Genomic DNA, 23,874 nt, shown 5'->3' on the forward strand with positions numbered 1-23,874 from the left:
CTTCAGTTATTTAACAATTACAATTACAATAAAAATTGAGCCTTTTCATTTATTAGGTTAATCTATTATTTATCTATTGTTAAAGGTGAAACCGTTATTGTAAATATTCTACAGTGTTTCTTCCATATTTGTACTGAGCCATTCCCTTTTCTAAGTTTGTTTTTATATTTTATTCAATATTGGAATAAAGCATTAGAAAGCCCATTGATACAGTTTTATCTCAGTATTTAGTGGTATTATGGTTATGCTTTGTTATACCGAAGAATAGTCTTGTTGGGTGAAGATGCTGACATTATTAATTATAAACAAAACGGCCATTTTAATATCGGTAACTCATTTGCAGTACATTTTTTGAATATATGGAGTTGGTTTTTTAGTTATACAAACTCTAAGGAAAAGGATATAAAAGCAAAACTATTGTTATTTACTTGTAATTTTTCGTCTTAAAATTCTTCAGTTTGCTTTTACTGCCCAAAAACCTAAAAGTAGCAGTTTTCATGACTCTTGCTATGCTTCATGACTATGCTTATTATTCATTATTTGATACCATATTTTATGGATTAGATATTTATATATTACTTGATAAATGATAGCCATAAGCTTGGAACCGTTATTGAAAAGATTGAACATGCCCGGGGACTAGGCAGATATCCCTCCCTATAGGTATCAAGACATCTAATGACCCATGTAATTCCCCCGCTTCCCAGCACCGCTTAAGCTCATTTTAGGCAGAGCAGGTAAACGTTTCAACAAAAAATATTTTACATCAATATCAGTACTCAATGGTGCTTTTAGGTAGCCCATTTTACATTCAACTTCTTTTTAAAGATTTAATATGTTACAGAATAATCTTTTAGCAATCAAGATAAATGTTGTTGCCATGCAATATCATACCGAATTCTCAATTATAATTTACTATAAATAATATTTTCATTTGTTAATTCATTCATTAATATTTATAAATATTAAATATTATAAATCTGCGACCTGGAGTAACAAAAACAAATACCTGCCAAATATTAAACTTTTATATCCATAAATAATCTCGTCACACACCTCAAACTATTTTTTTAAAACCACAATCTCGTTTTTGAAAACCTCAAAATCATTTTTCTAGTTACTCTTACAATTTTTGATTTGAACAAACGTGATTGTTGCTCTAGACCACACCTTGAGAAACCTCATTTTTCAGTAAACAAATATCTTAGTTAATGGGCAATTCTTTCCCATTACATGAACCTGAGATGTAATACGGGTACATCACCGGCGATAATTAGGGCATCAAGGTTTCGAAATTGTGATCCAATTATTAATCCCATTATTATTATTATTATTATACAAGTACCTCACATTCTTATACAAAATAAAAATAGTAATTTTTAAAAGTAAGCCCCGCAGAGCTAGACTGGTTATAAGTTTCTGGGACTCTTAAGAGGCTTTAGAGAAAGTTCTACGCTTTTACTAGAAGAAGGCAATAAAAACAAGTTATTTGACAGTAGGCCGGAGAGGGTCAGTTCCCGGGAACCGAAAATTATGGCACTGGTCGGAGGGCTACCTGCAACCTTTACCTGTCGTCTCTTAGAATGGCTCGCCTAGGAGACTTAGTCCAACCAGTAAAACAAAATTTCAACAGTGCGTTTTAGTTCAAACACCATATTATGATACAAATTAAGAACGCAGGTTTTAGTGTGATCCGACAATGTCATTAGAAAGCAGCTTAATGTTACCGTTAGCATCTCATAAAACTTGGACTTTTTTATTACAACACTTCTTGCTTTCTTTTCGGTGGACTTATAATAAACGAATTAAAATTCAATAATTTTCCTAACCTTGACACAACTCACAACACTTTCTCTTTTCTCTAAACTACAAACAGTAGAATCCAACTTGACCTCCGGTAAAACTAAAATCAATAAACTGCAGAAAAAAAGCCGGTAAAAAATAAACCATAATAATTGACTTTGTGACTACTATTAAAAACTTAAAGATCATTAGTAGACTTAAATTTAATCATTTATCTTAAGAAAAGTTTATTTTAAATTATATTAAATTATTTTGATAAATCTAATTGTAGCATATATCAAGTTTGAATTGTACTTGAACAAGTATACGAATTAAATTTATAACTGGTTCTCACGCTTAACCAGTTCAGTCTCTTCACGGCCAAACGAAGTACTGTATTTAAAAATTATATTACAATCGCCTAAGATCACTGTTTGCGTTCCCAACTTGTCGCCAAATTATTGAAAATTTGTTTTAGCATAACGTTTTTAGAAGTTACATTCACAAACCCTACCTCAACTCTCCAAGGACAGGGGAAAATAATTACTCATTCCATTTAGTTTGGACGAAACATCAATGTTATTAATAAGGGGGGTTATTAAAAATACTAATAAAATTCTGCCAAACAACCAGAAAATTCCTGAAAGGAGGAATATTGTTTTTGGACAAACATTTTTATGTTTTAAACACTTGGTTAAGAGAGAATAATCTATTAAATATGAACAATATAAAGGGTCACAAATGAATATGTTAGCACATAGGTAGGTACAGAAATAAAAAATAGAATATATGATAAAACACTAACTGATAAAAAAAAATATAAAAACAGCTACAAGTTTGTTTTGTTTTTTATCAGAGACTAATCGTTGCTAAGACACCCCAGCCCTCCGCCTCTATTTCTCACGGGCCAGCTCCCTCCTTACCTGTTAACACATTCATTAGACCTGTCACCTAGTTTCTATTGTTTTTTTTGTTTTTTTTTGTCTTGGTGTTTATCATGTTTGTCATACAGCTAGGTCAGAGTGTCTTAGCCTCATACCAGTTTACATGCAGTTTTTAGCCGCTACCATTTTACAATTAAATAGCCAACGCCTTAATTCGTCATAATGTTACCCGTCGAACGGTTTAAAGATATTAAAATATTGAAACAATTTTTTTTTTAAGTCTTTATCTATTTGAAGTCCAAGAACTAATTTTATTCATTTGGAAAAATAAAATTGAAATAGTGAATATATAAAAGCTGACTTGCTCGAATTAGCTAATGTAACCATTTGACAACAAAGGTAGGTTTATTTACGCCGTGGACACACAAACTTGAAAATAAGGATGAAAAGAGCAGAGGATTGTGACAGACTGACAGGGGTCAGTGCCTTTGTGACTCCTGTCTTTGTAAGGCTCACAAAGCATCCAGTCGTTCAGCTGCCTTCCTGTCGGCAGGTCCTCTGCCAACTTCACAAATTCCACTCTGTGAGGGACGGAAGCAGCTCTGGACGCTGGTATAAAGTCTTCTCCAAACCATGGAATATTTAATTTTCATCTTTCGTCTTGTTACCTCGGTGTGGAGGACTTCATCTCGAATACCATCCCAAGTAGAATTGAAATATTCCCACAAGCGGCAACGGTAGTCGAAGCGACGTTAATAAAGACGCATTTTAAAAAAAATAGAGGACAATGAGCTCAGAATGCTTTGACATAAACTAGAATTGAGTTACCTCCAACTTTAATTTCATATTTAAAAATTTCTTCTGAAGGAATAGATATGATCAAACCTCTAACGTATTAAAATATGGAAATATGATGTTTACAAAATTATTTAACTTCTTATTTGCATCTCTGCATATTGCATCTATATTGTTGATATTCTATTATTTTAGTTTACTGCGTTCCTTTTTTTTATACATCATCTTTTATACAATTTGCTGTGTATATTCTTAAAATATTATCATATTTTACAATGTTTGTATCTTATTCACATTTAGCCCAGTAAAATGGGAAGAAACGTTGGTTACTAAGAAACGATAATATTTTTTTCCTGTATTATGTATACTTTTTCCGACCACAACCCGCACCATCTTCCTAGAATAAATGTATTCAAATCCAAGGCGCTGAAGTACAGAGCAGAAATAGATGCATATATCCCCATAATAAACTCCAGAGCTAGGTGAAAAAGTGCATATTCTTCCTTCTGAGTTCCAAATTATTCATTGAAATATGAAAAAATGTGAAAAAGTGGTTTTGTGGAATATTTACCAATTGATGAATGATCTTTTAAGTATCTAAAATTCAAATAAAAACCAGTGATCGCAGAATGAAAAATGAAAAATAATTAAACCGATAAATTAATAATACAGCCAATAGTAAATCTGAAGAGTTTAATGAAAGATTCCACAGCATGTAATAATAATATTAAATATTTTCTAGAGAAACGAATACTGTATTTTTATTTTATTATTTTTTGCAATAAATGTAATAACAGTTGGTGAGCGTAATCTGTTGAAATTATTGACTGGGGCCTGAAGCTAGAGGTAGATCGGTGACCGACAGGCGGTAAGGTTACTGTTCACCTGCCAGCTGCCACTATAATCATGCCTGGTCCTGCCCTTGCGTGTAAACAGATGACAGTACAGCGTAAGGATCTCTATTCAGTCAGTTATTATATTAATTATTTGTCGCCTACCGCACTGTTGTAGCTGATGCCGAGAAGGCACGCCCGTCCTCCGTCATTGTCTCCATTCTACCTGCTCGGTCTTTATATGACTGTTGTACGGTTTCATAATTTCCTTTATAAGAGCTCAAAAGAATGAGGATCCAGACAGTAATAATTTAGACTTTTTTTTATAAATGTTAGGGTAATATTCAATGTCAGAAGGCAGACTACAAATGTCTATAAAAAGATTGAACTACTCCATTGAGGGAAATCAGTTCTGATACGACCGTTAGAAAGTTATGACACTTTCAAAGCTTCCCCACAAACATTTTTATTTTTTATATCAGAACCCCTTAATCTGAAAGCAAAGAAATAAGAACACATACATATAAATAGATGTACAATCTTCCGATATAGCTCCTTGTACTGTAGTGAGAGCTACATTTGAATCAGTGTGATGGACTGCTCTGAAGCCACAAACAGGAGAAATATAAAACTTTTAAAGGATGATTTGACATTAGAAAAAAACGAGAAAGTACATTAGGGGTTGGTAAACAAAATTACATCGGTTGTGGCTGAAACTAATCCCGTAGATCCACGCCAATGCCCCTGAGGAAGGATAATGAGAGGAATCATGACCCGTAGATCGGTGGTGCGGGAGCCGCACGGGATGAAGCTGCCCATAAACGGCCCATTATCGACTCCAGCTAATACTCTACGTGACTTACCTGCCTGCTACTTACGCTCTATGCTCAATCTGTTATTACATTTTTTTTTTTTACATTTCGAGTTTCGACATCCGTCCTCCTCAAAGACCTGTACCCTTCTACCTACAGTACCCTGGGTTCTATTCAATCTTTCTCTATTCACTGAAAAATGCCGACTGTAAATCAGCAAGTGACTTTATCTTATCAAGAGAACTATTAGAATGATTCCACTACACCAACAATATGTTGGATAGCAACCGTGAGAATAGTCTTAAATGTGAACTTTATCAACATTATTATTTTTAAATAATTACATTTACGGAGATCTGATTTGTATAATCTTTAATATAAAATCCGATAGTATATGATGTATAGACTTCGAGATTGGAAATATATAGCCCGAAGAGGGTAAGGCATTAAAGGAATTCAAATTTATTCCACACGTGGATAAACCAGTTTCGTTATAAGTAGTTATTTACATCGAAAACATATTTTTATTTCCCAATGTCTTACCATGAAGCCAAATCCTCTAATACAATGACTGTCGACACGAGATTTCCCGGATACAAGTCCCTGTATACAAAGGACCTGGTATAGAGATCTCCTAGATTGATTTTCCAATTTTAATTTCTATAGAGAGTTATCATTCACTGATTGTTAAACATTCCTTATATTTGTGAATTAGATAACATTCTATTTTATATATTGAATAGTAATAAGGTTAGATAACTATTGATACCATAGTAATTTGGAAGGAAGCTCCTTTATTGAGTGGGATGCCGTTTAAGGAATAGGCCCTTTTGGAAATTGGTAATTAGGGTGTCTGTTTTCTGATGATGGGGTTCACCAATTTTTTTGAATCAGTCCAGTAAGTCAGTTAATTGGCTAGATTCTAGGTTGAGGTTGCTTTTTATCTGATTACACGTAAAATTTATTCTAAAATGATGCCACTTCTATAAATTATAACGTATAATAAGATTTAACAAATATGTCTACAGTATGAACATCCCTAAAAAATAATATGCAAGATTTAAAATACTCAAATTCAGTTGGATGCATTAGCAAACAACTAGAGTGGCAATATTGTTATTTAGCTAGTATAAAAAAAATAAATAAAAAAACAGGAAAAAACTTTTGAAGTCAGATGTTAGGGAACGGAGAGGCATTTTTTTGTGCGGAAAGTGAATACAGAGCAAGGACCCCCGGTGTTTGGAGTGTGTTGGCTGAGCTGCCGTTAGCATCTGTTTGACTGACAAAGGCCCTCACTGAGGGGAAACAGATCTGTCAAAGTTGGCGTCACTCGTTGAGTAGGTATCGCTGACAGTCACTACCTGCTAAGTGATCCATAACGCTGTCCCTCTTGTATTCTCCCAAATATGACATTTCTTACTCTCTGGACTAAAATACATTTCTTTATAAAGTTTTCACCCAGTACTTGCCATTAATTCTATCTATATAGACAAAACTAATAGAGAAAGGAGCATTAGATATTTTGCATCAGAGAGCTGGAGGGCAGGAGCCGTGATGGGTCACTAATGGAGAGGATGACAAAGTTGTTGAAAGAACCCTGTCAGGACTCAATCACTGAATATTAATTCTGACTGGGGGAGGGGAGAGGGCGAAGGAATTTAATATGCCCTGCCCCTGCTAAAGGGGTGAGGATGTTTTTTAATAAAGGACCTGACTACAATAGCTCACGCCTATTGGGCGCCATTTGTTATCTGTGTCCTGTTGTCTCGATGGTAATTGGTCCTGTAAACTGTTGGCAAGATTTATCGTTGTCAGCTGTCAGGGTCCGGCACATGTAATCGTCTGTAAATAGTGAACCGGCTAGTTGAAAAAAATAATATTGTAACTGGCTAAAAACAATAGCTGCTCCCGCCCTACCAACTGTTAACTTCTGCCTCATAACGACTACGGTCCAGCAAATAGCTATAATGATAGTCACTGCTACAAAAAAAGATTTTTTATCAACTGACATATTACTAATTACCTAATGTTGGGCACATCATTTAGTTTACTCCGACTTGAATATCAGGCATCTTTAAAATAATAAACATATTATTTTTTGTACATATACATGTCATACATGGTGTGGCATTTTGTACTTAATAAACACATTTCTAATTAAAGAAATAGTTAGTTAAAAATTATGACTAAAAAGAAATTTAAAGTACGTACCTATTGTAAGAACTTTTTTACATCATCAAAACGATATTTGATATTAAAAAATTAAATAAATAAAAGTAATTATGATAAACTAGACCGAATAGTTTGAGAGTTTATATAAAGGTCAGATAATCAATAATGACAGCTAAAAACTAATTTCGGTTTTATAGACTTCAGTCTTCTTATATAGTTACCATGGTAGGGCTGAATGATCCCCGTTATAAATCTGACTCCAACAAAAGAAATACCGTTGTACCCACGTCACTCAGGCCAGGATTTACGATGGGGCTAACAGGACATTTGCCCAAAGGGCTAGTTCTTGAGAAGCAGGAGAATTTGGGGTGTTAAAAATTGAAGGATAAAAACTGACTATTGTCACTTCAAACGTCAAACCTAATGCCAAATACTTAAAATATATATTTAACACTTAATAAACAACAACAAATTAAAAAATATATAAATAAAAAAGAGAGCCTGTCTCTGTAAGAAAGATACCTAGTATTCAGTTAGATGTGCATTTAAAACTGAAAATACATAAGCTTTAATTTGTAAAAATTATGTCTGCGGAACCGGAAAAGGGATGGGAGAAGTTGTTGAAAATTTCAAATTTTTTCCTTATATTTCTCAGGGAAGAATTTTACGATATTTATAAAAGAGTGAGGCTAAGATAATATTAAAATCTGCGCTCTCGTGTTCCTTGGATATGAAATTTAGCTCAAATTAATATTTCGTGTTTTGACATATTTAAACCGATGGTCTTGTACCATGAAAAAACAAAACGAAACAATATAGGACCTGTGGTTCCCAGCCTCTGAGTTGATCTACTATTGATAGAAAAGGAAATACGTTTACTACCACAGCCAGCCGAACCTGGTTCTCGGGGTGAGAGGCATTGAATATTAAAATATTTCTTAAAATTATATAGCTACATAACTTGAAAAATATTTTAATATATTGTTTCATAGTTAGTAACGGTTAAAATTTAAGAACAGATTGTGTATAAACAGAACGTGATGCTTGATGATAATATTTTAAGTTGTGTTTTTGTCCTAACAATTCCAAAGGATAAAAAAAAATAAAATAACAAGAAAATACCTAAAAACAAGATCATAAAACAAAAATATTTTATAATAAGGAAAGAGCAACAAACAAGCAGTGTAGGACTAAAAGCAGTTTCAATTACAATCACTTTAATTTGAAGTTCTACAATGGAGAAATAAAATAACAATGAAAAGTAATTTAAATTGATGAAAACTACTTGATGAGTCACTATAATTGTTGTCTGCTATCAAAGTTACTAGTTGAGATGGAGAAATTACAATTTCTAGTTACCTATTATCAAATGTAATTGTAATGACTTTACTTACAACACTGCCAACGAGGATATTAACGAGTCCCATTAACGTTCCCATTAGCCCAGCATTAGTGGGAAGAATCAAGATGAAAATAGCAATTATCTAGTGAATCCGTTAGATATCTAAATTACATCTAGTTATCTATATTATTAAAAAGATTATAATAAATGTTCCTCCTTCAGAATTCCTGAGTTCTGGACCGTAAATATAAGAAAGAACCCAGAGAGGAGAAAGTTGAAATAGGAATCGGAACAATTAGATTAGATTCCCTGCTTATAGTAAAATAAATAAATTAATTGTTAATCAGGTGTATATTAGTGACATTAAGCTCATAGGCATCGTTAATGATGATGAAGTCCCGATCGATAGTTTTCAATTCGAACACGTTTAGATTTGTTCAGGTTTAACAACAGTTTATTAAAAATGTTTCACTCTAGCTTGTGAAATAAAGAATAATGGGTTGCCAAATAAGGAATTAGGTAAAAACCATTACTGGATTTGTTAAAATTAGTTATTATTGCTTGTAATTTCTTAATCTCGAAACGACTATACAAAAATCTGAAAGTAAACGTTTCAGACTTGCGAAATCATTTTTTTTTTTAAATATTTATTTATTGCTATTTCCAATTATACATTATAATACATTTAGTAAATCTGATCTAAGTTAAATTGGAGTGTTACAGGCGTGTAGAGAAACTACCCATTGGTAGCACTCTAATGACATTTTACATTAGCTGGTCCCGCCGCCATCTTCTTTTCAGGCGCCTCGGAGGATTGTCAGGAATGGAAGAGTATGCAAGATTAGAAACTAGGGGGTTTGAGTGGTTAGAGAGTTTATAATGGAAGGAGTGATATCTGGTTCGGGCTAGATCGGTTACATAAGGAACATTAAGGTATCGAAATCATTTTTAAGTCCATAAAATGTGGCTATTTCGGTGGCTACACAATGCGAGGCTGAGCATAAAGTACTCGGAAAATGTAGTTAAAGTAATAGCATCGCAGAGTTGTAATATTAATGTTAAATTGTAAAGATTGATACAGAAAGCCTAAAAGGTTATCAGTACTCAGAGGGTGGATAAAGGTCCAAGGGATGGGATGAGGAGTAGAAGGATTGTCTAAAAAATGGGCTCATCCATTTAGGTTTTGATTTTCGAGTTCAGAAAAGGGCGAAGGTTGTTGGTGGTATAAGTATCGGTGCTGTACTAAGCAATATGCAAGTCGTGTATCACTTGTATTTATCTATTTGAAACTATCCCAGTGTTTTTCCCTTTTAGGCGGCTAATCAGGCCATTGGGTGAGTATTGTACACACAATATACTAACCACATATAACAGTAAGTTATATTTTATTTTCGTCATTACTATAACCAATGCGTAGTTTATTATCGCTATAAGCGGAAATGGTATGATATCTAAGCAGGATAGTTTTGTTCCCAGGAGATAAGTGAGGACCAAAACGACTGCCTTCATTTTTATAATTATGTATATAGCTCCTTCAACCTATCGTATGTAGTTATTTCAGAAATAATTCAAAAAGTAAAAATTAAATTAAATTAGTGATATATTGTGTACATAGCATACTTATGTCGTTTATATTAAGATTATTGTTTATTCTGTACATCTATTTTTATTGATGTGCATTTATGTTCTCTAAGAGATTCTTTCCCCTTTTGTCCAAATAACTTGAGCATTGATGAATGGTTAGGTTGAGATAGATTGCTTCTAGCTCTTGGCCCCGTATTTTTACTTTCACTTGCCTATTTATGAAACGAATAGTCAGGGAAAATATTCCGATTGTGCAAAATTTCAAATTCTAGTTTGGGGAGAATAACCAAAAGAGTCCACAAAAACTAGTTCCTTGAAATGGCCTAGGTGGATGTGAACATACTAGCTCAAAAACGAACCGTCCTACGAAACTGAAGTTACATATTGAGGGGGAGTATCTGTAAAATTATCTGGGGTGGGACAGGAACTTTTTCAATAAAATGAACAGACCGGTATTGCCACTACGAGAGTCGATTTTCACATTTTTTAAGTTTTTTCTTTTTTAAAATTTTGACTGAATGCGGTATGTCAACACACAATTGAATGGTCTTAAATATCAGATAGGTCTTAACAGCCTAACAGGGCTTAGATGCGTATTTTTCAAAACATCTTCCTCCAAAGTACCTTTAATTTTGTTTATTTAAAAAAAAATAAACATTATTCAATGTAAGCAATATTAAACGATCGATAAATACATAACATTAAACAATAAAAAAAAATAACTTAAGGAGAAAAAAGCATTAGATTCGAACAGGAAGAGCCGAGACCACCCTCATTTTCCCGATTACATTGCAGATTCTTTATCTTTGTTCAACTGCGGTGCTTTGGCAGGAACAAAACTTATATTCGTTAATCCTACCTCGAGAAACACAAGAATTAAAATTTTAATAGCAACAGAAAAAATAAAAAGATTTTGTTCATAATCTTCGTCTCCCTTAGTCTTAAGATTAATATTTTGAAAAATAGCATTTTTTTGTGAAAATAGCGATAGCTTTAACAGCTCTATAATTTACACAATGCTTGGAGACGTTCGTGGAGAGGTAAGTGGAATGTTGAGTGATGCGGTGCGTCGTACAGGTGTTTTTAAGGCTATTGGGAGATTGATGACTAAATTATAGTACGCTCATAGGCTATTAGATCGAGGATACATATATATGAATTTAAATACCATCAATGCAAGCGGTGTAACAGGTAGAGTACGATTCCTCAATAAGAAGGTCATAAATCCAAGTCTAAATACAAATTCTTTTTGACTTAAATTGTTGAACAGCGAAGAATTAGAATATACAATATTTTAAGGAGATGGAGTAATAGAGTATGTTTTTTATCGCTGCTATACATGTAAAAAAAAAAGTTATATATTTATGAGTAAACTAGTACCAACATGAATAACAAATAAATTAACAGTGGACAATCATAAACAAAGAAAATATAAACAATTGTTAATGATATAATGTATTGCGACACAAGTATTTAATATTTATGTAGTGGCATAATGGGTGAAATGGCGAGGAAAACATGGTGATGTTGACAAATAGGGTAGCATCATTAGATTAAAGTAAATGCATGACTGAATTGTTTAACATGTCCAATTTAGAAGACAGTGGTTGGAACAGTACTGTCACGTCAAAGCGTGAACGTAACGTTCGCTATTGAACAGGTGAGACTGGAAGGGGCACAATGAAAGAGTTACAGTGAGGTATCCAACTGTAAAATATCTAATAGAGGAGGTTGGGTACACAAGGCAAGGGTTCGTCGCGGGGGGCCTGCTCCACCGAGTGTGCTCTGATTCGATTGGGGAGTCTTCGCCGGCTCCTGTCCTACTGGAGTCAGCTGGCCGGCAGGAGACAAATACAAAGGCCATTCTTGATGGGTTCTTTAACTGCTACAGATGGTCTATACAGCATAGTCCACTATTTGCACAACTACTTCCCTTTTCTGGGGGGTATTTACATGGCCATGCATCATCAATGCCTACTCATCACTTTAGAGTAACATTAGAAAAATATTTGTTGGGATTAAAGAAAAAATCTTAGGGAAAGAATAAAAAAAGAAGGAGTAATTAATAAATAATAAAAAGTAATTGTTAGGAATTTCAACAGGGTAAAAGTGATAATAATATTTATAAAATGATATTAATTGTAAGTATAAATATTTAAAGCATCAAAACAGTACTTTTTACACAGTTTTTATGTAGATATAAAATCATACATTTTAATTATGTTGGAACTGGATGATAAGGAAATGATGAAAAAAGCAGAATTTGAAGGTGGGGAGGGTACTGGAGAAACAGATGGAAATAGGAATAGGATTCCTTAGGGAAGAGGATTTGGTAAGGATCTGTTGAAAGCTGCAGCTCGGTGAGCCATTTTCTATAAGTCTGAAGAGCGGGAACGGTATTGCTGGAATGAGCAGAGGATTTGACTTGGGTAAGGGAAGACTGTAAGGGTAGAAAGGGTAAAGCCACTTTAACTCCTTCAGGGGGAGATAGTGGCGTCTCTGGGTTGTAAAGATATATTCTAATTCACGTATTGAAATCAATAAAATTCATAAAGCATTTGAGGAGATAAAGAAAATATATGTTTCACTCCCCTCGTTATATAGGCAATTGAATAAGAGGACCTATTGTTAGTAGCCACTACTATCGCCTGACAATTTATTATAGAGGATTTAGTGTTCATAATGCCGTTCACTAAATGTAACCAAATTAGAAGTAGTTAAAATTTATGTTCAAATTCTTTTTCGTGTCTTTTACACACTAGAGGCAATAAATGAATGAATGTTAAATCGCGTAGGCTTACATACGTTTCATAGATAAGGGTTTATCACACAAGACGCCAAAGAAAGAATATAGGGATACAGTTAAACATAAAATATTTCAATAATAACAAGAAATATTTCCCTTTACCTAATAAAAATCTAGTGATATCCTCACCACAATGAGACATAATACATTTGAATCTGACTTTTTAAAATTTATAGTTATAACATTACATCAGCCCCCTTCTGAGTCTCAGATCTTTGTATTTCTTGTTAGAAAATAGCCTATAGAGTTGGAGGAATTAATACGCTCAACAAGCAGTAGGGTCAAGAACTAGACGACAACTATTGCTAATCACGGACAGAGATGCCGCCCACCGGACACTACACTAACTGGCCAGAAGACCACACGAGGGGGCGGGGCGGTAGGCGGAACAGCGGGGGGTACCTCTACTAAATGCTCCTGATTGACAGCCAGTCACAGACAAAGAGACAGTCATAAAGGCAGTGGCGCCCCGCTGGCGAATTGATCGCAAGGGTTTTATCGAGGTGAGAAAGGAGACAACGGCTACATGTGAAATAATCAGATCAAGGAGGCCGCGGGGGGCGGGATGGCATCTGCCGTTGTTTTGTGCCTGTCGTTGGGGAAAGGCAGAGCGCCGAAGAGAGGATAACAAATGTTAGAGCCGGGCAACACGGCGACAGCTCAATCAGCTATGGGCATTGAGATATTGCGTCGCTTAGTCTCCAGCCTCCAGCCCAGGCATAGTCCTCTTCAACGCCTCTATACCTGAGGCTTCAGAGCGGTGATTTATTCTATTCTGGGCCTTCAGATAGTTAAAATAGGCATGATGGCGTTCCTTGAATAAACCATTCTAAAATGACATTTTATGCAGGACAGATTCTCTGTAAACGAAAATATAGTGTGGTGCCTGCATCACACAACTTTCACAATAAGAGTTTAAATTAACCCTCAAACATTTCATAATAGTTATTTCTATATCATTGACCATGGTAGTACGTTCCCTAATTAATTTGAGCCTTTCAGTTGACTGATTGTCTAATTCCAATTTCAACAATTTTCAATTTAGCAATTTTAATAATATTTCACGTTTTAAAATTTTAACATTATTCTTTTACAAAAATGTGAATGGCAGGAATTGAATATAACATAATTTTATATTATAATAAAAATATAACAGTTTTCTTAAATTAACATTAAGTTAGACATAGTCAACTGAAAGGCTCATGTATAGCTTAAGTGAAATCGAAAAAATAATTATTTAATAACTATGCTGATAAGCAGAGACCAGATTTTTGTGCAGTAAAAAAACAATATGATTATGCTCATGAGCGATAAAAACTAAAAATGTGTATGAAACACTAAAATCCAACAATAAAAAACTTTGTTCTTTAATTTATAATATTAATGGATAGTGAACTTATCTAATTTTGTTTCAATGAAATTTTATTCTCTACATATATGCAAACATATATAAAAATCTAAAAGTTTTCTGATTTTTTTCCTTTAGATTGTAGTTGAAAACCTAAAATTCGGCCAAGAATTAAAGAGTTATGACGAATCTAATTGTATTAAAAGATTTTATGTTCCTATTATGAAGGCTGGAATTTAATTTGGTATCGTATTAAAACTATTTCAGTTTTATGTTTTAGATAAAAAAAGAAAAATGTAAGGCATTATACACAAAGGAGTAGTTTAAAATATGGAGTATTTTAAAATATTCTTCCAAGCAAAATTAAATTCGCACGTGTATTTATTCTTAAATCCCATTTAAGTGGCATTTCAATTGTGGAACCACACACAAATATACCATTAACCATAGAACTAACAAGTAACAAGTAAATGTAGAAAAATTAGTTAAAAAAGAAAGCGAGAAATTTCTTCACTTATGTTTACTGTTTTTAGTTTGAATTCGACTCTATATACTTTAATATTACATATGTATTAATTTTATACTAAACATTAAATAACGGAAAAATAATAAAATGAAATGAAAATTTGTAAAATATATAAATAAAATAAATAAATATATACATAAAATAAGCACCCTTATGTTATGAGAAATTTAGTCAAAGCATTAAATTGTATGTAACAAAAATATACTTTGTGTAAAAAAAAGCTGAAAACGTTCAATATTATGTAACAACTTTAAAACGTGCAATATAAAATTAGTGTTATTTGAATATTTTGCAATGATTCAAATTTCTGTCGAGGTTTGGCGGAATTTGAAGGAAGGAAACAAACGATGCAATGCACGAAAATTATATAGTGATAAGAAAACATCGGACTGCCGAAACAGAAAACGATATAACACTATTCTTATTTCCATAAATGTGTGTTTTACCTGGAAAACTATTTTGTACTGTGTCCTTATGTTATTTATTAATTTTTTTCATAGTTAATATTTAACCATTTCCAAAACCAATAAAAATGTGAAATGGTTAAGTCATTTCTAAAATTTGGTATTTAAGTCGTTTCAGACTACTTCAATGAGAATAAAACCAAATTGATAATAAAATCATTCAATTGTGCATCCATGTACTGTTGTTCAAAATCGTTTAGCCTGTTTTTTCAGAAAATTTAAAAAAAAAGTGAATGATGGATTATATAAAGTGCTTGTTCCAGCCAGTCGATTTCATCAAAAACGCTGCTAACATACCGATATGCCTTGGGTCTGCACTCACTTAAATATGTAACTTTAGTTGCTCACAACCTATCTTTTTTAAGCGAGGTTTTTCACACACAGCCCATTTATGAGACTTCGTTATTTGTACTCAGCGTAAGATTCGCTGAATTTACATGAATTTCCGTGGAAAACACGAACTCAATACTTTCACTTATTATATGTACATAGGATTTTTAAGTAAGTGAAAGTAAAAACTACCGCTTATATCTAAAAGAGGTTTGAGCAGACCGTTTTATGACACAACTTTTAATGGCCTATGTCAAAATAAAGCCAATCTCCTCTCATATGGTGAGGGCAAAGCCCAAGTGACGTATATGGAAATTTCTGAGAGAATTTTGTTTAAATTATTTTTTTAGATTCAATGCAGCAGCTCATTTGTGATATTGGTATTGGTCAATTGATCGTTAATATTTTTAATTGTTGTCGTTAAAACCCAGTTAGATTATTTGCTAGCCCATTGCGAAGGGAGTATAGAATCATGTTTAAACGAAATAAATCCCAAAGTAACAGTTTTTTTTTTACATGTTTTCCTTCTTCGTAATACCATAAAGACCTAACTGAATATATGACGTTACTCACTAAAAATTCAAAATGTTTAGTTCACCTATATCGAAATTATAAATTATAACTTTATATTTGCAATCATGATTCTAAAACAATGTTCAGATCTCCAGTTTAGAATGACCCCAATGATTGTATAGATATATCATGCATATATATTACTTATAAAATCAGATATATAGGCGTTTATTTACAAAATTTTTAAAATATTTATCCTTAAGGTCTTTTTAAAGCTATTTGGTACAGAGAACAATGACTACATGATCTTACATATTGAACAGAGAATACATAGAACTCAGTTTTCATTTACGTGAGAAGCACTAAGCGGTGTCTTGTGTTTTGTAAACATGGAAATGCCCGACGGAATTAGTAGTCAATGAGTAGAGATGATTGGCAGCGGCATGTGGGTGGCAGCAGTAGGTGGCTCTCTTAGCACCATTGTTTTATTCTCCATCTGCTCCTTTATTAGTCTTTCTGCTATTATCCTAATTATTCTTCCACATCCATCATCTCATTCCCAACCATCTGTCAGAATCTGTACTGGGGCATTCGTTATAAAATCAGGAATATATTTAGCTTTTATCTACATAAAGGCGATGAAAAAGCTGACCAGCTCGCTAGAAACTAGAAAACTATTCGTTGTGACCAGAACCATGTCTGGGCGTCTCTAAAAGGCATCAGCGAAAAGAGGTCCTTGATTAGACAGGGAAGATAACAGGGAAGGAGTGGTGGGAATGTACAGAGCTGAGACGGCTACACCCTCCACTTCTACTAAGTACTAAGTGGCTGCCTAAACAGAAATGAACTCCAGTCACTAACAGGAGTTCTCTCATTGCAGACTTAAAAGACATCTTAAGATTTGTGGAGTAGTTCGTGATGAAACTTATTAATTATGTGGACACGCACAGAAAACTGCTTACATTATATAGCTACATAATAATAATAAATATTATTATATTTAAAGTACCGTAACTGACCTACGATAGCTCACTATTTTCATATTAGTTTTCTATATGGATATATTTTTATACCTTTACATGTCACTTTTATAATTTGCATCGGTTTGACCTGCTCTGTTTTTATTGTAGCTCAAAAGAAGACTTGCATCGTGGGTCGAAACTTCGGCAACTAGTACTATTTTTTCTATTTATTAATTCTTCTTGTACATGACCAGGATCATCTCATTTCCTTCTCAAATGTAATTATGACAGAAGTAAAGTTAAATAGGATTTCATAGGTTGAATAAATCCTATTATTTATGGGAATAATAAATAGGCTCAAATCCATTTTATGAAACGCAAAATAAGTCAATGCTATTGAAGATTGAAGTTGTAATAAAGATTATATATGTGGGTCCAACTATCTGCAGTGAAAGGGAACAGCTTGGAACAATCTAGAAAGGAATACGTAGACCGCAAAAAAGCAATCTGTGGTCAGCCCTCTACCCTCTAAACCACCTATTGATTGTTCTTTTGTAGAAAATATGTCGAGGCTCATTCGGGCAACGTGTTTCGTCATTTTTTTTTTTTTTTTTTTCTGTCTTTTAAATGACCTTTTGCCTTATCATAAAGTTCTCTTGGTGACAATACAGGATAAACTGAAAAACAATTAGAGGAATGCTGAAGGCTTATGGAATGGCGAATAGCGCAACGGATTTAAGATATATGTAAGGAAAGAATTAGTTCAAAAAAACCTTAAAAAATTAAAAACTAAATCCAGCTCATAAATTCTTATTATTTTTAATTGGATATATACAGTAGTTGTTATAAATATAACATAATACAATAGAAAAACTGTTTGTTTCTAATATAAATATTTAGACTCAGCCTGAGGGTAAACCCAACTAAAATTGGCCTCCAAGCACAGGCCAAACAAAATTCGAAGACTGGCGGATTGAGGAATGATCACAGATCAGAAGGGAGCACGCCTGTGAAAGAGGTGAAAAGGTGAGTCAAGCCCTTCTCCCAGCATTAATTGCTTTGAGTCATTTTTATTATTAAGACGCCATCTTTTATGAACTTTTTTAAAACAACTAAACATCGGGGAGGACCGCTGAACCTCTGGTAGTAGTTGCACCATAACAATTAGCAACGCCATTGCAAAATGACTATCCTAACAAATATAATTTAAATAACTTGAATGTTGAAATACAATTTATCATTCGATTAAGGAAGTAATAATAGAAGCACCTGTTATGTGTACGAGGAAACAATTATCAAGAAAAATAAATAAATTTTTACTTTCTGAAGACAGTGTTCCTCGCTTAGATCCGCTAGTACTCAAAACATGTACCGGTAATCAAAACTCGAGTGTAGGTGAGAGCGGATAAGAGCAGAGGAGCAATGGCTCGAAAATCATATTTTAAAAAAAGTTTCAGTTTATGCTTGTCAATTTTTCGAGGAAAACTTAAACTTATAATCAAAATTAAACCAGGGAATTAAGATGTTGGGAAAAATTTTATAAATAGGATATAAGGCTGAGGCATCCCGTAGGATAGTGTGGTAAATAGCATGTAGTATCTAGGAAAGTTCGAGAAAATCGGACCTAAAAGATAAATTGAATTACGGCTAATAAATAAACCCTATGTTTGTGCATTCCTTGATTTTAATATTTTTCACATTTACGAGTCAGCAGGTTCGGATAAGTGTCGGGATCATCTTGTATGTGAAAAATCGAGCATTGGAAATGGATTAATTGAGCAACCTGTAAATGCAATGATGATTCAAAAAGATAATGACAAGTAATCGAGTTTCCATGGGAACTTGCACAAAATAGTTTTAAATAGCCAAGGTATCCACTAAAACACTTTCCTTACCACTTCGACTGTTGAAATAATGCCTTGCTGTTATTTCACAAATAGTGGTCCGATAAAGATTTAATTATTATTATTTGTTTTTTTCAATTCATATTAATGAATTATTCCACAAATGAGCATCTGGAATATTCCTGAACATGTATAGATGTTCAATTATTCAAAAGCGAAACAGTTTCCATGGGAAATTGACTAAATTATTTTTAACCTAAGAGTTCAAAATTCATAAAGTCGTGTCTTTACTAATGCCTATTTGGTTCAAACGCTTTGTTTTTTAGATAGTTTTTCAAATAAGTATACATATAGTTTATAGAAAAAGTTTGATTTATTAGTAAGGAGTAAATGTATGCATTGCACAACTTTCACTTACTGCTCAACAATGAGTTGAAATTAAAGCTTAGAAGAGATATTGTTACATTTCCCCAAACTTATTTCCCAAATTAGCCTGTCCAACAAGCTCCGATTTTAACAGAAAAAATATTTCTCATTCCAAAATTTTAACATTTTTCTTTTGCAAAAATATGAGAGAAATTTTTATGTATCTTGCACTTTTGCTTTGAATTTGAATGAATTTTTGAAATTTTAGTTTAATTTTGATAAATACCATTTAATAACTATGGTGAAATGAAAAGGTTATAATGCACCCTCCAGTTAGAGCTCGTAACATACATTTTATTAATGCATTTGAGTCATTCTCAATTAGTTTACACGGCTTTCTATGTAAATATCATTTTTCTAAAATCTGTGGCTTTTCAACGGTCTATAATTCTGTATAACTAGTCTTATTTCTGGAAATGTATTTTGAACCTGGAAACAATTTTTATTTTTTGTTTTATTTATTTTTCTAAAATTAAATATTAAATCCTTTCATAATTATAATTCATAGTTTATATTTATCCATTGTTTGTTACTAAAAATATTGTAAATGGTTAATAATTTCATATTAATTTAAAAATTCGTCATATAAGCCCTGTCAGACTATTTCAATGAGAATAAAACCAAGTTTATAAGACAAATCTTCATTGTACATTGATATGCCGAGTATAACCAAAAACAGTTTTCGAGAAAATTGAAAAATATATTCTATAAAGTGGCAACTCTGGGTCTCAAATATGTAATTTCGGTACGACATTTCGGTTTTTCTCACACGAACGGAAACACAGACCAATTTGCGAGACTTTGTAATTTGACTTATGAGACTTTAAAATGTGTATTTTAGTGTATCGAACTGGAATTCGAAATTTTACGAGATCGCAATGCTTTTCCTTACTCCTTATTCTCTATATAGGTAAGTTTAAAGTAAAAAGATCAAGTTATATAAAATTATTATATGAATTTCTTAGAAGATAGTAACTGGCAGTGTGTAACAACATTAAACAATAAATATGTAACAAGAACTAATAGACAGGGTAAATGTTGGGGATGAGTTTTTTTAATACATAATTCAATTAAAGATAAATAAATAAATTATATAATTAAAACAAATAAGTTATAATAAAGTAACATTTGTTTGGAGTGAGCAGTTGACATGTAATAAAAATTTCAATATATTGTTTTGTTTTCAAAATCACTTGTAGACCGATTACTAGATAACCTAATATCCTCACATAACCTACACAGCCAAGCGTTCTATACTTCTGGTAACTGTAATTCTAAATCGAGTTAATGTCAATAACTCAAGATGACCTCTCATCCCCTCGTTAAAATCAATAACTGCTTCTTGTGGAGCAGCTAGGTAACAGTAGAAGTCTATTGGGCATTGGGTCCAGGTGTAGACGTATCCCTGACGCTGACCATTGTCCAGAAATTACCTACAATGCCACGGCTGCTGCCGGCCTCCCAAGCTGCCTATCAACACGATTAGCTATGCAGGCTCTGTCATATTGGATCTCCACGTGCCCTCTTGTAACCTTAACAATGTATTCCCCAAGATATTCACCGTTTCTCATCAGTAACAACTTCATACGAAGTGCTTGAGCTTAAATTGTTCAAGGAAAGGTAACATTCTGTTTTTCGATCTAATTCGGATTTATTTACTTAATATTAAGGCAAAGAATAGCAACTTGTGTTGGAAACAATCAGTAATTAATAACAACATTATTATTTTTTTCTAATAATGATAAATCTAACGAAAAAAATAACTTTTCATAAACATATTCACACCTGAACTGTTATTACAAATTTATTATTTTTTTATGTTATTTTTCATCACGTATCCTATCTAACAATTAAAATTATGTAATTAATTTTCCAGTCCAGCACTTTTCCAATACTAAATTTTATTTTTTGGCTTCATAAGATTAACTCATCGTTGCAAATTATTCTGCCTTATAGGAGATATTCTGTAAATTATATTTTTCATTGTAGGTAAAATTTTTATCTAAGCTTGAAAACTATCTAGGCTGTCTTATTTTGATCTATTAATACCTCCTTCTGCCATATCTGTATATCGCTGCTTTGCTTGAATAGTGACATATCTAACAACAAAAGTTTTGCTTTTATTTAGACTTCTATGTATTCCAAAGATAGCACTGTAGACCGTGGTTACTTTCTAGAGTTAGAGCTGTTACAAATTAACTCCAGTTAAAATTCAGTATTCCCCTATGGAATACTTTAAACATAAAATAATATTTTTTTTGTTTTGAGAAATATACCACTATTCTAGAAAAGTAGCATTATATAATTTTTTTTTTTTTTTCTTTTCCAGAAGATCCTTCGTACAACTCTTTCTCATGTCTTCAGCTTTCTAACAATGTACACAAAAAGGCGAGGAGTTCTGGTAGGATTTTAGTTTGAGATGTGACTATCAGATTGTTTTTCAGTCACTTACTGAAAGGAGAGTGAGCCATAGGAAATGAATAATTTTTACCGCTTCGAATAATTATATATTGTGGGGAGATAGTCCGGGTGGCTGTCAATCAAAATAAACCATTTATTGGTAACTAGCACTTCACTCCAATTCGCAGGACTTGATCAGGGTTGCAGCCTGGATATTTCGGGATGTACGTTCCTTGACTGTCTTCCGGATTATGTTTTCTACAATCTATTAAATACGGTGAACTAATTAATCTTAACTATTAATCTTCCAATATTATTTGTTATGTATGGATATAAAAATAATGTTAGCGGATTCCAACCTTCATCACGGTTTGTGAATTTATTTATTTATTTTTTCATTTTTAACCATAAAATAAAAAATATATTCTATTCTTGCCGAAATGAATTTTCATTCCACCATATATATGATGGTTAATTCCAACAACTTAGACATGGAATATGAACGTTTACCTATGGGATAGACAATATAGGAAGACCGAGTACTAGAACTATACGGATAAGGTAGAGCTCGAAGGACCAGGCCTGTTCACAGTCAAGAGCTGTAGAAAAAACGCCATTGACCCTGGACAGTTAGATATAATGTATGAGCTGGCGACATCTAACAGGGAGCCGGCAATTAGACAAGAGAGGCATGTGTACCAACAAAGGCATTGTAACGGCTGTGACAGCTCTCTTTCCACCCCACTCATAGATCACCGATCCCTAACGACCCACTCGCTCCTCCATTGTGCATAGGCTCCGTTTCCATTTGATGGTCATTAGTGTATTACTCAACACCGTATCATTCCAGTTCGCATGGTGATATACAATAGAAATGTATCCGGCGACCCTAACTTTTCGTACTATTCTTCACAATATGACATTAGAAAAAACAAAATAATTGTTAATTCTCGTGGACAAATATCGTACATCATTAATTCCCTGAATATTACTAACATGTCGACTGCTATATATTACTGCATGTCGAGAAAATCTCAGCTTTCAACTGACAACAAACTACTAATATAAAATATACTCTTAAAACCTGTCTGAACTAATAGACTAGAACTATGGACAACTGCAAATGTATTCAATTCTTTCAGTCTGAAGTCCTTCAGAAAAAAACCAACACTCCATACTATGTCACTAACAATACCATACATCACGACTTTAATATCCCAATTTGTCTCAGACCTTATTCTATACAAATTCTCCACATTTCAGGGGAAACTCACTCATCATCCTAATCACCTAGCTCAATCCTTTCTCCCACCCTCACCAACCTCCCTGAAGGTTAAAACGGCAGTGACCCAGAATTATATTGTATATGATTATACTGGAGTTCTAGTAATGGACAAATTCTTTATTTAAGAGAGAAGCGACGGGATCTTCCAGCGTCCTGCTTTTTCCTTCTCAAGAAGAGAGAAAACCCGGTCCTCTCCGGAGCTTCACAGGCGGAAGGTAAATATTTTATATAGGAATGAATGTACTTACGATGTTATTTTACTTTAAGTTTAATTTTGCTTTTATTTATTATTCTGTTATAATTTAATTCATATATCTCGGTAAATATGGTGTGAATTTTCCCTCTTACTTCTATTACCTAAGTCTGAATGTATATGACACAATATAACACTATGCAGTAAAGCTAATGAAAGTTTTATGAATATTAGAAACAGTACTACTACAGTCAAAATTCATTTTGGGTGGTAAGCAAAATCTAATATTTCCTAAAAATTTTGATCCGATTTTTTTTTCGTACCTTCCTGACGAAATAAGTAATTGAATACATACATATAGGTAGTTATCTATATCTGGTAGTTTGTAATTCCTTCAATTGCCTTGTGGCATTTCAAGGTAAAATACTGATTTTTTTTTTTTGTAACCTTTATTATTAAATTTATACAATCAAATCATGCAGCTAACGCCAGTGGATTTCATGATTTGACTACCTTTATTGGACCATGCAACGAACCTTACAATGCCACAAGGCAATCCAAGGCAGTAGTTTG

The 23,874-nt window shown here is 33.1% G+C and overlaps 1 protein-coding gene across 2 annotated transcripts in view; it reads right to left on the reverse strand.

Annotated features, from left to right (window-relative positions):
• Bgb (Big brother) overlaps positions 1–23,874 on the reverse strand; it is a 56,214-nt gene that overhangs the window by 16,430 nt on the left and 15,910 nt on the right. The gene's annotated exons all lie outside the window — the stretch shown is intronic.

This window comes from Halyomorpha halys, unplaced genomic scaffold (genome assembly GCF_000696795.3).
Source record: "Halyomorpha halys isolate HHAL.00 unplaced genomic scaffold, Hhal_1.1 Scaffold726.1, whole genome shotgun sequence".
In the NCBI taxonomy this organism is placed as follows: domain Eukaryota; kingdom Metazoa; phylum Arthropoda; class Insecta; order Hemiptera; family Pentatomidae; genus Halyomorpha; species Halyomorpha halys.